Raw genomic sequence first — 17,424 nt, forward strand, 5'->3', positions numbered from 1 at the left:
TTTTTTATATTCCTTTTCATTACAATTGTTATTGTTATTATATTATTATTATTATTAGTTAGTAGTGTATTTTGTTTGACTTTAGTTATTAAACTGTTCTTAACTCAACCCATGAGTTTTACTTTTTTTTTTCCTCTTCCCCACCCCACTGGGAGTGGGGAGGGGGAAGTGGCTGCGTGGTGCTTAGCTGCTGGCTGGGGTTAAACCGCGACACCAAGTGAGTCATAATTTATTATAGCCAAAGAAAAGTATATACATTTCTATTAACAGTCTAAGCTCACTAGTAGCTTAGGTCATGATGTTAGCACTCATATGAGCATTCATACACTATTCTATTAAAGCTAACGGAATTCCTCCTTGGGGGAATTGCTTATTTCAGCTCTTACACAACCAGTTTAGTCAGATGGTGGCTTGTTTTGCAGATTCCAAAATACAATAAGCATTTACTTTTTGTCTTTCTTTCTTTCTTTCTTTTTTTCCCCCTTTTCAGGAAAACAATTCAAGTTTCCTAATCCCTTTCAGTAGTAAATACATTGGCAGGAATCCTCCAAAGTAAAAACAATGTTCAATTTATTCTGCTGAATGTTAAAATATTCAAAGCTAAATATCTGCAGCAGGAGTTCTTATGAGAGATATACACCAGAAAAACAATTTTTTTAATAGATTTGGGTCATCAGGTAGGTTCAAATCTCTGGCTTGAGGCTACGAGACAGCTTAAGACTATCTCAGTTTAGTACCTATTGGTTCAGCTACTGAGTTACTTGTAATGGGCAGAGAGAGAGAGGTCTCACATTTTGCCCAAAAATGTATTTTTATTGAAACTAATATTTACACAGAAAACTTTGGTTTCAACACACTGGCATATTCGTAATAAAAGGCTGGGTGTGGGAGGGGGGGGTGAAGGAAACAGAAAATTGTGAAACAGATGTGATCATAATCTGGGCTCCCAACAGAATGACACAGTTTGTCCACCAGATAGAATATTAATCTAGCAGGACTTAGAGCAGTCCTACTGGAAAAGAACCAATTTTCGTATGAACTCTGTCCCAGGCTGACTACTTTTTTGATTCTAATAAAAAAACAGTATTTCCTCTCTTTTACGGTTGGACTCAAGGTTCTTAAGGGTCTTTTCCAACCTAAATGATTCTATGATTCTATGATTTGTTAAAACCTGAGGTTATGTTAAATAATCAGAAACTTGGTTAAAGTAGAAAAATTGGTAGAATACTAAAAACACTGTGCAAAAAAAATACATGCATGACAATAACAGAGGGGGAAGAAACATTTCAAAAAAAATAGGAGTGGTAAAAACCTCAGTATTTATTAAGGTAAGTAAATAACAGTATTAACACAGCACAAACTTCCTACACATGACATATCAGAACCAATTAAGAAGTAGTACTAACATTTTATTATTAACTCTCATGCTGTAGGCTAGAAAAAATCAAATATATTTAAGTAAACAAGTTTCATAGGCACCAGTAGCGTTGCCATAATTGGACAGATGTAAAGTTAATAATAAGTAGTTAGAAGGATGTTATATATGTGTATATTTGTGTATGTTTGTACATGTCATACACATGGATGTATACACATACACACACACATATATATGTGTGTGTATACTTTTTTGCTTTTACTATTGCTATGTGTATTGGGTTTGCATGGCAAGGTTTTGGTAGTGGGGGGGCTACAGGGGTGGCTTCTGTGAGAAGCTGCTAGAAGCTTCCCCTATGTCCAATAAAGCCAATGCCAGCGGGTTCCAAGACAGACCCGCCGCTGGCCAAGGCCGAGCCCATCAGTGACAGTGGTAGCGCCTCTGTGATAGCATATTTAAGAAAGGGAAAAGAAGTTACAGGGGAGTAGCAGTTGCAGCCAGAGAGAAAGGAGTGAGAAGATGTGAGAGGAACAACTCTGCAGACACCAAGGTCATTGAAGAAGGAGGGGGAGGAGGTGCTCCAGGCGCCGGAGCAGAGATTCCCCTGCAGCCCATGGTGAAGACCACGGTGAAGTAGGTTGTCCCCCTGCAGCCCATGGAGGTGAACAGTGGAGCAGATATCCACCTGCAGCCCGTGGAGGACCCCACACCGGAGCAGGTGGATGCCCAAAGGAGGCTGTGACCCTGTGGAGACCCCACGCTGGAGCAGGCTCCTGGCAGGACCTGTGACCCCGTGGAGAGAAGCCCACGCTGAAGCAGGTTTGCTGGCAGGACTTGTGTCCCTGTGGGGGACCCATGCTGGAGCAGCCCATTCCTGAAGAACTGCACCCTGTGGAAAGGACCCATGCTGGAGCAGTTCATGAAGAACTGCAGCCTGTGGGAAAGATTCATGTTGGAGAAGTTCATGAAAGACTGTCTCCTGTGGGAGAGACTCCTTGCTGGAGCAGGAGAAGAGAGTGAGGCGGAAGGAACAGCAGAGATGTGTGATGAGCTGACCACAACCCCCATTCCCCGTCCCCCAGTGCTGCTCAGGGGGAGAAGGTAGAGAAATTGGGAATGAAGATGAGCCCAGGAAGAAAGGAGGGGTGGGCGGAAGGTGGTTTAAGGTTTGGTTTTGTTTCTCATCATCCTACTCAGATTTTGATTGATAATAAATTAAATTAATTTCCCCAAGTCAAGTCTGTTTTGCCCATGACAGTAATTAGTGAGTAATCTCCCTGTCCTTATCTCAACCCATGAGCCTTTTGTGATATTTTTTTTCTCTTCCCCTGTCCAGTTGAGGAGGGGACTGGTAGAGCAGCTTGGTGGGCACCTGGCACCCAGCCAAGATCAACCCACCACACTATGTAACCTGAATTTCCAGAGATCTTGAGAAATCTGGCCACACTAAAGTGAAAATATATACATGATCAAGAACGCATTAATTCTATCTTGACCCACACTTGGAAAAACACAAATAAGATAACATGTTTTAAAAGCTGCTTTTTTATTTGTGGGGGTTTTTTCTGCATATAAAGAAACCATATCCTGATAGATGCTCGACAGATGACCAGGTTATCTGAGAATATATGTCTCACAAGAGGAACATGCTATCTAATAAAAAATGCACTGATGGATGGACTGTCAAGAGAATGGATGCATTGTCAAAGACAATAGGAAGCTTCTGTGGGAAAACAAGTTAACCTTGTATTAGAATCACATAACTTAACCAGGTGGAAAATCATCAGCATTGACCATAAGTAAAAATACGGGTGGATCCACCCATACATTAAGACAGTAACAGGATTTATAAGACTTCGGCAAACTCCACTGAGTTGTGTAGATTCCCCTTTTCTTCACAATGAAATATGCAGAATTGATCATTCTGATGTGTTGCTAGTTAGGTAAGTATTGTTTTATTATCAATCATCTGCAGTATCTGACAGAAAGATCTGTTGATCATGTTTGGCTGGGCCTTAGGCAAATAGGTCAGAGAATCAATAATGGGAGAAACAATTCTTTAATTTTATCCTCACAAGTACACAGAGATTGTTTTAGCATTTTCAGTTTTGGGCCATTCTGAAATAGTGACCAGAATACATTCAAACTCAGCATCACTTTGGGTATAAGAAAGTCTTAAAAAATCCACTGCAGCTTTACTTCAAAAAGGCAGACTGTATACAAAATTAGAGAGTCTGTTAGAAGGAAATTAAAAGGAACTGTTAAAAGGGTAAACTATTAGTAGAAATACAGGGCCCTAGATTTATTTCAAATCTCTCTTATACTTGTGTCAACAATGTATATTATCTCAGGAAAAAATTGTAAGAAGCCACATGAGCATTTAAACAACAGCGTAAAGGAGCATGTTAGAAATAAAAATTCCTTTAAAAAAAAAAAACAAAAGTTGCAACCAGATGAAGAAAATAGAATAAAGCATAAACTCTGGCTAAGTTCAGATGCTATTCACCTGAGAGTGCTAAAGAAATTAGTAAAATTTCCAATAAGTTAATTTGCTGTATAGCCTCTTGATTAAATTACTCTCAGGACCAAGGTAAGAAATGTAGCAACAACTTTTTTTAAACAGGGCTCCGAATGGTATCCATGCAACAACACACCAATAAACATGACACCTGTACCAGTCAAATTAGGAAAAATTGTAATACAGACTAAAGTTAGCAAATATGATGCAGCAAGAATGAATCCCATAACTTTTGTAGAAAAAGATTTGCTGAAGTACTCAAAAAAATGTATATAAAATGACTAGATTTGTGTTGCTTATTTATACAACCAAAAGACTTATCAAAAGAACCCCTTACAGACACTAACTTGTCATGAAATTAATGAAATTCAGAAGTAATGTAATTTCATGGATTCATAATTGAGATGCACAATTGGTAAGTAGAATACAAAGATAGACGTAAGTAGTTAATTTTGACACAAATGAGTTAATGGCGTTGGAGTTAGTTCCACAGAAATCAGTGCTCAAACCTCTGTGGCTCAAAATATGCATAAGCAAAAGTTAGTAAAAACAAAACTTGGCTATGAAGAGTTGGAGAAGGATCTGACAATACTGAATAACCAGAAAACAAAACTACGTTAACAGAACTAGAGAATATTAACAGAGTATCTTTTGTGCCTTTATAACTTCCTCTCTTCTCCTTCATTTGTTGTTGTTTTTGTTTTGGAGCTGTAATTTTCTTTCAGGCTAAAGATGCTTTTTTCCAGGCAAAAAGCTTTGAATTAAATTTTCAAGGAAAGTGTTGTAGTGGAAAAGGTTTTCCGACAAGCTTAATTCTTTCTCACTTGTTCTCTTTATTTTGGGGTGGGTTTGTTGGGGTTTTTTTTTTCCTTTTTATTTCTAAGACACTAGCTTTACTTTGTTATGATTTTTTAATTTTGTTTGTTATACAAATAGAGCCTGTGTAAAGCTCCACTTGCTTCATTTCCATTTGCTGGAATAAATTGTCTTCCTAGACTGAAAAGATGGTATTTCATTTGTGTTTTTTTCCTTCCCAACTGCAGGAGGGCATGCTAGGAAACTAGTTTAGCCAACATGGGGAAGTTATGTCCCAGTGCCAGAAGCAAACAAGAGAGATTACTCTAGAGCCTATTGACTAGGACATGAAGCTAAAGAGTTAGTGTCCTCATCTGTACTTCTAGGTATTAACATTGTTTTTCAGTAACAGTTTAGTTATACTCTCTCTTTCTCTCTCTGAGTTCTATATCTATTTCTGTAAAAGAGCAGAAATCCAGTGAGGTTGAAAGGCCATGCCACCACCTTTGATCTGTTGATCTGCTTGTCCATCACAGCTCCCAAAGAAGATGTATGTTTGAATCTCCTTGGGTTGAGGAGGGCACATAATCCTGCACTCTCCCTTTTGAGTGTCTAAGGCATCCCCTGAAAGCCTATGGAGATTTCTAGCAAAACGTAGATACATACCTCCTACATTAGGTAATACTTAAGGATGATAATATCTGGACAGAAGAATGCCAAGTTTCTAAACTACCTTTATATACCACTTTAGACATCTAGTGGATCTGACTCAGCTGAATCAAGAGTTGCTATTCCTGTCATCACCTAAAGAAGAAATTTGAAAGAGTATTTGATTGTTATTTCCTCTCCTCTACTATTTTGTTTTATAAACAAAACCCTCTGCTGTGTTTTGATTCCTGTCTCCAGTACAATAACAGTTATTAGTAATTCTAGAGCCAGAGGTTTATTTGGTGTAAATCAGTATATGGCTTTATAGAAACATGGTGATCTACACAACCTGAGGTTTTTACCTTCCTTGGGGTATCTCTCAGAGTTATACTAGAAATAAGAAACAGAAAACAGCAGAGAAACAAAAACCTTAGTGCAAGAGAGAAAAAGTGAAAAGGATTTGGCTGAGACGACTCACTGAGAACTTATATCAGTGCATTGATTCAGTCTTTGTAAATTCTGGAGATATAATTAGTGACTATAAAGGATGTGTTTTCTTTTAATTTACACAATGTATTTATTAGCCTCAAGCCATTCAGACAGACATGCCATACAGGCTCATACGGGGACTGAGAAGGGAAGATACCAAAGTCATTTTCACAATATTTTTTTAAATTAAGATTTTCTATAAATGGCATGTAAACCATTAACGCTTTTCAGCACACAAGACACGAACAGGGTCCTGAACCTGCTGTAACACTTGGAAAGCATTTTAGAAAAGCAGAAAATCTTAATTATTAAAAGGTTACATGAGTGGTTCTGCTCTGTTTGTCCATAACACTCTCAATATGGCGTGATTGTCTCTGCATTCTAACACCCAGCAGCAGCAGCAAACTGTGCCGCTAACACACAAAACCAGGGTGTTTTCCAGCAGTCAGCTAATTGGAAAATTGTAATAAAGTGTAAAGCATGTATTACGGCCCCATATGATTTCAGCTTATGCCAGCACCTCCCTTGCTGCTTCCTGATTTGTTATATTTCTGCTTCCACAGCCATTGGTATTCATAAACCGATCTCATGCATACTGGCATTTTAGTCAGCTTGAACGTCCTTTTACATGAAATGAACACAGTATTTCATGGCTAATCATCTTTCTTTTTATATGTTTTACTGTTAATGTATGTTCCAGTGATTATAGAATGCCCAGTCATAATGAAAAAGGGTTGAACCACATAGCCTATAATTTATAGGAGTTACATTACCATGTGGAAAAAACTGTTCAATACTCTGTGCTGTATTATCTGTTACCATGACTGCCCTCACAATAGCTGCTTGGTTGCAATTCTTTAACTCTAGAAGCTTAAAGTTAAGCATTATCATTCCAGCTTTCCCTGATGAAGTAAATGAGTATCCAAATGAAGAATTCTCAAGTCACAGCTAAAGAAGTAGTTAACTTTTCAGGATAAAATACAGTAACAATTTTATAGCACTCAGCAGGAATTTATGTAGGCAAAATGCAGCATAAAGTGGCAAAATAATGAGCCAGATATTAAATTTATCCAGAACTGAATTTAACACTTTCCTCTGGCAGAGAGAGATGAAGCTGTACCTGACCACAAATTATATACTTTTTTTATCGTATGATTTTGAACTGACTCAAGGAAAGTTGCTAGTTACCATGTTACCAAATCCACTTCCAGCTGCAACTAGTTGTTACTCAGATTTCTAACCTCAAAGGGAAGTACTGACCCAGCCATGGCCTTCCTAACTTAAAAAAGCTGAAGAGACTACAGTATATTGTTGTACTGCAGCAATAGCTTGCCAGCTTTACTACCCAACAACTGAGTCAATTTTCCATGCCTTTCCATTTGGTTTGAACTAATCCATCTTGCTTAGATTCAGTAAATGGCCTGTATTGCGTCTAGCCTTTTCCACACTAGTCCAGAGATTCGTACTTTTAAAAATCAGGTGAAACATTTTTTAACTGCTTGCACATTATCTTCAAGAACAGCTTCTTCACCTTTGTTCACTTCCTTATCTAATTTAAATGACCTTGAGAGCCTGGGCATGTCGATCTGCTTAATCAAGAATTGGCAAATATTATAAACAACACAGACCCCAAAGATACTAAATCTATCCCATTGACATCTTATTCACCTTCCTATACTGAAGAGCACTGGAGCTTGAAAATAGCCCTGAAGAAATTGCACAAGTGATAGGAAGCTGGTGTTACTATTTATTTTCGCATATTGTATAGAACAATATTATTGATTTGTGTACCACGATTATGAAAAAAGGCTGCCTTTTACTCAGAATATACTTGGAATTTGTGACAACAGAAGAAAAGTCTTTTCTTCACTCCTGCTGGGGATATGGAACTGCAACTTTACAGCAAACTTAACATTTTCATGTCATGATCATTTTGATGTATTTTGCATGTCCAAATTATGGGGAGGTTTCACAACACTTTACTGACTAAGACAAGCATTACCACCATTTTTGAAGAATTTAGCATGAAAATACCTAAGGCACATGGAAACTAGATAAGACCAGGTCTCATTCAAGTGGCCATTTCACTCGATCATCTTCCCTGGCCTTATAGTCCTGAAGTACTCTGGATGTACTAAAATCTAATTTAGGTTTAGTGCAGTGTATAGTATCACCATATTGAGAAATCTATAGTATAGAGTAATAAAGAAATATATAGTGTAATGTAACTCTTGTTTGTAATATAGAAATGTAAGTACCACATAACTCATAGTTTATGCCTTTCCATGTACACACTTTTGTTGGAAGGCAGTCTGAAGAGTCATAGTTTTCACTTACTGCTAACTTCAGTGGAAGCTGAATATGCCTATGCCAATTTTGAATTAAGTTCTCCATCTCCATTTTAAAGCAATTAGCATGCTTTTGTTCTCTTCTATTAGTTGCAAAATCAATCAAAGAAGCTTTTCATTCTTTTCCATTTTCTTAAGCCGAGACATTCTCCACAAGGAAACAAAGAGAGGTTCAGTCTCTTTTGTTTTGCCTTCTTTCTTTCACAGGCTGTTCATTGTCCATTCTAAATTTCTTTTGTTTTTTCTGTGGAAAATGGACATGGTTTTGCTCTGAGGAAGCTGAACTGAATTCTACTTCCTCAGTGAAAGGCAGTCAATAATTGCTTGCTACAAAAAGGAAGAGTAATACCTCCATCACTCTTTAAAGACAAAATTAAAAATAATAGATATGTTTTCCCTTAGTTATTTTGATTATGGTGCTATATCACATATAGCCAGAAAATGCCACTAAATATGTAGAAAGAACTGTTCAACATAGACATTTCACAGTAAGCTTTATCTGGTGAATGTCAAAAACAGTACCCGAGTGGCTAGGTTGGACTAAAGTAGAAGCAAGCACCTAAAAACACAGGCTTAGATTCTGACTGATATTCCATCATTACCTCAGATTTGATCTTACCACTCACCATATTTCTAACAGTACATGAGCAAAAACAGGTCAATTTTGGTCAACACAAATTCTTACCTAAGCATCTACAGTCTGGAGTTTCCTCTGCTTATGGTCCTGTGTGGCTTAAGATGGTAGCTGCTCTCAGAGAAAACGTAATCAAGTAGAGTCCCATACAGTATAAAGCTGATGCTGCTGCTTTCTTTTTAAACTTGGTAATTGGCATATATAATAACTTAGTGATTAGATGACACACTATTATGAAACTAAATCCCCTCCCACTTTCCATTGCCTAAAGGTATCCAAATATCTCTCCCAGCTGACAGGGATTCTATAGCTTTACAGGAACTGAATAGTGGCTGTTGTCTCAAATTAAAAGACTGAAGAGTTCTTAAAACAAAGGCCATAAGTCAGACTTCTCCCCCTGGACTTCTCATAATCTTTATTCTAGAGAATCCCATGTATCTTGCCCACTGTTTCAAGAACAACAGATCTTGCATACATGCCTGAACAATTAACAGCTCCAAGTCCTTGTGAGGAAGAGTGGAAAGGACCTTTTGTGACCAAGAACCTAAGAACAACCTTCTCTGGAGAAGACCCTGGAATGTAGTGAATTTTAAGGCACTCCCTATCATCAAGTCTACCCTTATGTGCGTGGCTAGCGTTGGGAAACTCACTGAATATTTTGGTTATTTGTACGCAGTTCTGAAACACCTAATTCTCCTCCCCTACTGGGATCCCAGGAACGTTATAGTAGTTTCTAGATTTTTACCATGGAGATTAAACCTCTAGAAGTTACAAACCATTTAGCGTCGCGATAAGTGCAATCCTCTTGTCTTTTAGTCCGTGGGGTTTACAAATTCAAGGGACTCTATGTATTCTTGAGCACCATCTAGCGGTGTTTTCATGGTTTACAGATACACAGATTTAGAACTCCACTGTCACAGATCTTTGTAACGTTAAGAAGGATTTAAAACAAGATCATCCCATACGTTGGCTAAACTCTTTTCATTTCTGTTGATGCTAGAGAGCCGTGGGCTTTGTTTTTTCCTGATTGTGCAAGGGAGTAAAGAACCCTGAGCTATTATGATATTTTGCTGCTCTGTTTCCAGGTTATCTATTTAGCTGAGACTTTTTGCCTGTTACTTTGTTTTTAGGAAAAATTTAAAATGGTTTAAAGATTTCTCCGAACACAAAAAGAAAAATAAAAAATAAGAGACTGTATAAATGGGAAACTTTGTACCTGGAAGTGGAAACTGAGGGAGGGAAAACCTTGCCCTGAGAAATCATCACTTAAAATCTATAAACTGAGTTTACAGCTGGGATACAAAAACTTCTGAACCCATGACTAAAACCAGCATTTTAAACTCACCTATAACTTAATTTATATACATTTCCAGCTATGGTCCCACTTCCAGGCACTTTTCCAAAGAAAAATATATGATTTTGAACAAATTAATACCTTAACTAAAGTCTTGCTTACAGAACCAATAAAGTAGGATACACCGCCTGCTTTAGTTTATAGTGGTTCTAGAGAGATGTTTGTCTGCACAATTGTCTTCATTGTATCTGGGGCATGGTTCTTTCCTTGTAATGTACAGCCTGGTTTTAGCTTCTCAAAACGGCTTAGATTTTTAGAAAACATATAATTATGTGGAAAATAGTTGTAACTGACATGACAAGTAAGGGAAATCAGAGTAAATTTCCTTTCTACAGGTTTTTTTTTTCAGGCAAATTATAAATAGGAGTATTTTAGTGGTTTGTGTGGGGGAAAAAGTTTAGCCTGTTTAAAAATAGGATAAAGCTTGTCCCTCTATTTAAAATTGTGGTGTCCAAGATAACAAATTTGGCATACGTTTTAATAGTAAGTCACTTAAAATAGCCTTTTTCACAGAACAATACATTGAACAAAAATAGTATTTCTATTTTTCTTTTCCTTACCCTTTTTAATATTCAAGTAACTGTAGGTTTACATTTTTTATAATTTTAAAAAAGACACCCCAGGCAAAAATGGTGACTAGATAAACTGTGTAACTGCCTTCTTGAATGAAACTGAGCAATTGATTTACTTTTCTTCTTTTTATTTTGCATCAGTTTTCTCCCTTGAATAGTAAATTTTGCATACCAATATAATCAAGCTATGTTTATTTTACTTTTCTTCTTGTAAAATTTATAGGAAAATTAAAAATACTAGCAAAACATTAGGGGGAAAAAACCTTCAAAAATCAAATCATTTTATTATACAAGACACCAGTTTTCAAGAAACAACACGTTCTAAACTCAACTGTGTAGTACATTTAGTGTTTGCTGTAAGATCTTCCTAAAATGGTCTCTAAGAGAAATAGCAAATAAAACATCCAAAGCCTCTTGCTTTTTACCTTTATTTAGGCTTTTTTTTGGAAGGGAAGAATATATCTGGGAGTTCATGAGAACTTGTCATCACGATAACATGTTAAATGATGATTTATAGCAAGAATAGTATTTTAATTTTAGTATTATAATAATATATCTGGATACAGTAATTTGTCTGTGTAAATGAATGGGAGTCCTTTCATGATCCTAAAATATACATTTATATCTTTATTTTCCCAAGCAGAAAAAGAGGAACCAACATTTCTCTCTGGAATACCATATAAAGCTCCCTTGTAGGGGAAAACATCTATACAGGAAGGGGACATCATGCACCACTATATTTTGGAGTGAAGGGCAAAAGTTGGAGGAAAAATATGTCTACCAAATATATTTTAAAAAATATATATATTTTCTGCTGCAAAGTACTTCTTTATTGGAGAATTATTTTCTTAGAAAAGCCTGTTAATGTGAGGGGAAGATAACAGAAAAGGGACGTTTCCTAGCAATCTAGAGTACAATGATAACTGATGTGTCAAAGTTCATCATTTCCCTGCATCTCTTCTGGGGAAACAGCACAAGCTCTTTGGATTTTTCCTACATCAAGACTACAGGTGTTTAGAGGGGTACATGTACTGGCCACGAATATCAGAATTTTAGTTATTTTTGCACATATCTGCATTATGATTACATGTACACAGAAACATCTCATTCAACTGATGTGCTCTGTTACTGAATATTATTTATTACCAAGCACAAAGATATTTTTCACTTTTACTTCTTTAGTATTTGGAGGTGTTTTGCTGATAAAGCAAACTAAATATGAATTTAAGAGAGATGTCAATGAGCTTTTGCATGCCTTTGAACTTGCTAAAAATGGAAAACACACAAGTTTTATTTCAACACTCATCCTTATTAAAAATTGGTTGCATTCAACCAATTTTGGCTCTTTTGGGTGCTAATTCAATACCTGAGTGGGTGCTAATTCAATACCTGAGAATATTAGTGCTCTCCTTGTGTTAAGGCTTTGCTGTTTGATGGAAAATATGAAGCTTCACATTATCTAACATGGCCTTTCATTTTGGCATACCCCAGTTTCAAGAGATCAGATACAAAGCTCTTCAGCTGCCTAAGTAGTCAGCAGCTTCTCCAGACCTCACTATCCTGAGTACTTAGTCTCAGCTAGTGGTCTCACTCTACCACTCTAGCTTTATCATCACTGATCTTGCTAGGTTCTCCACTACTAAACAAAAAGAGCAAGCCTGTGAGGAAGATGGCATGGTCCCTTGTTTGTCATGAAATGAGAACTAAGGGATGCCCCGTTAAACGCTCAGGAAACACATACAAAATGAAGCAAAAAACCTCCTGTTTAATCTATGAGACTTAGAGCTACAGGACATCATGGAAATCAAAAGCATACGTAAGTTCAAAAAGTTATTTGAAAAACTCCAGGAGGTTGTCGGGGATTGCTAGTTATTAAGCCTGATAAGATGAAGAGACTGTGTATTGGTTCATACTTTTCTTGAAAGGATCACATATTTTAGGGGAAAAAAAAAAAAGTCTTTTCATTTGCCTGATATTGATTCTAACAAGAACTGTTATTGGTGGAAGAAACATTTAGCCATTTGTCTGGTATACAATCCATATGGAAGCGTTGTTCTTCCCTATTAATGGTTTTGATGTTTGAGTACGACGACATCAGAGCAACAATGATCTGAGCAATTTCTATTGTATAGCAATGGCATCTGTCATTATTCACATCCGCTTTGGAAAGGAGATTATTTCAGTTAGCCACATTTTAATCCACATAATAACTGTTAAAAGTAAGCATTAAAAAGCTTATTTAGTTCCAGATTGATCCTTTATTAATATTCTCACTACTAGATCCATCCCCATTGCTAGAGAAATTAATCATTCCTTCCTGTTTTTCATGTTTCAGAATAATCTGCTTCAAGAGTTCCTGACAATACATCTTTAGGGTAATTAGCTCTACTCAGATTCCTTGTTACTGTATTTCAACTTCAGCAAAGCATGAGGACTGAAATTCTACATATTCCACTTCTTTGAACAGTTGTTACTGACAATTTTTTATACCACTGATATTATCATTCCTTTGTGTGCCTAAATATGATGTTTCTTAGAAGCCTGCGGTACACTAATTAACTAATGGACAGAAATGGTGGCACCTTCAGTAAATACCTGTAAACAGTCTCTTTGTGGAAAAGGTGTTGATTTCTGATTATTTCCTGCAGAAAACAGAGTATATTAAACCCACGATATTTGTCCTAAGAGAACTTGGGAGTTTTTAAGGCTGTATGCTTACAGTGAAATTCTTTTTAACTGGAAGATTCCCATTTTTTGTTAGAATACAGGCTGGTTAAAATTGAACTCTCTCCCATGCTAAATAACTAGTTTCAGCAACATCAAATGAGCCCTACTACATAACAGGTTTCAGGTGCTTCAGGCTCCCTGCCATAGAGGAAGGAGACTAAACTCTGTGCTCTGCATCTTAAACCAGAATGCCCAGCAGTTCCAATAGAGTAACCTGGAAGTTAGAAAGTCCTCTGGCCTCTTTCGAAAAACAAGAATAGCACTCTCAGGCAACCACAACCCCAGGAAACATCATTTCAGCACAAAATTACTTGTTTCAATGATATCTAAACAATGCTTCTCAGCCTGTGTTGCTTGTGAGATGTTTTTGTCACATGGTTTTGATTTAGAATGAATCCAGATTTTGACTTATCAATGTTTTTGAAAATTAGAATTCTCAAGTTCAGGTCATCTCCAATAGCAGTTCTAAAATTACTAACCTCAGCATGTTCAGAAAGTGGAATAGTAGAAGAGAGAAATGTCACTTCACAAAAACCTAGGAAATGTCGACATACATGGCAGAAAAAAATAGGCATGAACAAGAATTTTTGCTTCAGTATTTATTTCCAGAAAAATGAAACCTCAGAAAGGGTAAATTATTGTAACCTATACTTCTCAATAGATACAAACTGGGAAGGGGGAAGTCAATATTGTCTCAATTTGGGGCTAATCCAAGAGCTATTACTGAAAGTTAGAATAGTTCTATACAAAATGGACTACTCTTGTATATAACGGCATCAGTATTCTCTGTTGAACATGTCACAGTCTAGACTGTGAATACAAAATATTTTAGTCCTTCTGATCACTGATTCTCTTCTGAAGATGGAAGATCTTGTAGCATTGATGAATGGTATCTCAAGGACTATCCACTTTGGCTACCAATATGGCACTAGAAACATGAATTTCTGATTCCTGCAATATGAATATAGATACGGACCTACATGTTGACCCATGTCCATTGACATGAACATTTCTTTCTTATCATAAGTAGTTCCACTGGCTTTAGTAAGACTCATGTGAGTAGCCTAACTCAATGCATTAAAGCTTAGATGTCTAAAATAGCTATAGACATGAAAAATTAACCAATAAAATGCCTCTGTTGCTTCTTTTATAACATCTACAAATTCTGAGCTTATTAAACTTAAATGAACCTAAAGGTTTTAGCTGTACTGTTCATTGGGTTTTCTCTGTGTGCCTTTGTGCCGCAGCAGGAGAGTTGCATGCCTTTGCAATATTAATATTTCTAAACATCTGGCATCTCTTATATGAGTTCACAGAGTATTTGCAGTGAAAGCCTAAGGAAAAAAAGTGAAACTCTAGTTTAAAACAAGTTTCCACAAATAAATCTCAACTAGAAGCATTCTCTGCAATGTAACTGTTTCAATAATGTACCTAGTTCTTTTGGAGGTGTTTTAAAAAGGTGAATTAAATTAATTGAACAGATAAACTCCAGCGGTGTGGAATGGTCCAGCAGAGAACATATGTCCCTGTATAATCTTTACTTTCACTCTCACAACAAGATTACCACATTTACAAATTTTAAACCAGACTCTAAGGAGAGATTTGGAAATTACACACACAGACACACATATATACACAGCCCTTCATTTCTACCTTTGGGGATTTACACAGAAAAATATAAATATATGTCATGTAATAGCACACTGTAACCGTGTCAGCTCTTACTTATTAGAAGTTACAAATCAATAAGACCAAAGTTCAGATAGTTCTGATCACTGACAAAAGAAACCAATTCTTATTTCAAATAAGAAAAGGGATGCAATTCCATTCTCATTAGAAGTCTGTGGAGAGGGAGAAAGGAGAAAGGCCTATTTCAGAAATTATTTTGAGCCTAATATTTAAAATTACATGTTTATTATAAGATTCAAAATGGACTTTTTTATTGTTCTCGGAATATTTGATTCCGGCATAGGAAACCTATGCACCCTAAAAGTAATTATAGATGTACCAAGCAAATGTTTTTCTCCATTCTGTATTTTAATTAGTTTAGTGCCTTGTTTTTAATGCTTTTCATGAAAACTGGTCAATGACACATCAACTAAAAACATTATTCAATTCCCAGTGTCCATTACTTTCAGAATGATTATATTTAGAAACCACCTTATTTCACTGTATTGGATTATGCCTCTTGAACTCATTTAATTTCCTAAGAAAGTATGTAATTTTTAAAATGTTATGGAAATTAAGAACCTTGGGTATTAACACATATAAACTTAGGCATTTTAATGTTCACCTTAATCGAGATAAAACTTGCAAGATATAAGCATATCTTGCACATGTGGCTTTTGCATACACAGCAATAATTATTCTTGGTGCTGTATGTTTACTGGTTTGACTTTCAGTGCTTTCTTTTGTTTTTTTCTATGTAGTTTTAGCCTGTTTATCTGCCTGTAATATATTCTTATTATGTAAAAAATTAGGCTTCTCTATACAAGGTGAAATCCTAACTTGCAAACAGCTGCAGCTGTGCATGTTAGCAGAGTTAAAATGTTATAATAGATTAAATTTCTATTTTCAGTCAAAATTAAGGTGAAGACCATTTGTTTACCAAGTGTCCTGGTTTCAGCTGGGATAGAGTTAGTTTTCTTCTTAGTAGCTGGTACAGTGCTGTGTTTTGGATTTAGTGTGAGAATAATGTTGATAACATGCATAATAACATGCATAATAACATGCATGTTTTAGTTGTTGCTAAGTAGCGCTTATCTTAAGGATTTTTCAGTTTCCCATGCTCTGCCAGCAAGCAGGTGTGCAAGAAGCTGGGAGGCAGCATAGCCGGGGCAGCTGACCCAAACTAGCCAAAGCGATATTCCATACCATAGAACTTCATGCCCAGTATATAAACAGGGGGGAGTTGGCTGGGAGGGGTGGATCGCTGCTCTGGCATTGGTCAGCAGATGGTGAGCAATTGCGTTGTGCATCACTGGGTGGTTTTTGCTTTCCTTTTTTTCCCCCTCTTCTTTTTTTGTTATATTCCTTTTCATTACTATTATTATTATATTTCACTATTATTATTGTTAGTATTATATTTTACTTTAGTTATTAAACCCTTCTTATCTCAACCCATGAGTTTTACCTTCTTTCCCGATTCTTCTCCCCATCACACTGAGAGGAGGGGGCAGTGAGGGAGCAGCTGCGTGGTGCTTAGCTGCTGGCTGGGATTAAACCACAACACCAAGGGAGTTGGGCAGGTAATATTTCTTGCAGGGAGTGAAAGGTTTTAAAAAATAAATCCCAAAATTCAAAGTTGTTAAGTAGCTCACTCTCACCTAATTAATCGGAGGGGGAATCTCACCCTCTAAAACAAGAATTCTGGATTGTAGAGTTAAATGGGCTCTGCATCTGTCACATAGTTCCTTCAAATAAATAATACAGTCTGCAGTTTCATTATCTCCCTCACTGTCTCCCATCCACAGTCCCTTTGATGAGTCATGCTCAGACTACTTATCACCAGAATGCACTTTTAAAACACAGCACATTTCAGGCTTCATTTAGTTGATTGTGGAGTAAAGGAGAAGACCAGAGGGAAAATAGGGAAAGTGGTAGTTCATAGTTCTCAAACTTCAGTTTTATGGAACAAAAATCTGACATCAGAAAAGCCATGTTGTTCCTCTCAACAGAAGAACATTTCTTTACTGCAGAAATTATGCAGTGGTTTACAGACAAAAACATAGCAGTTGCTTTCTAAGACCTCACAAACGCACACTTTGTCAACTACAGACACTAAACAACAGATCACAATAAATTTTTCAGATCTCCATCAAGGAATTGAATTCTTTCTTCCATACACATTCAGAATGCAAATCATCAGCTATCATTATTCCTTTTCTCTTTGAATTCTTTGATCAGCAGAAAAATGGTTAATTTGTCATTTGAATAATTATAAGGCTTTAAAGTTACTACC

This window comes from Gymnogyps californianus, chromosome 5, assembly GCF_018139145.2.
Source record: "Gymnogyps californianus isolate 813 chromosome 5, ASM1813914v2, whole genome shotgun sequence".
In the NCBI taxonomy this organism is placed as follows: Eukaryota; Metazoa; Chordata; class Aves; order Accipitriformes; family Cathartidae; genus Gymnogyps; species Gymnogyps californianus.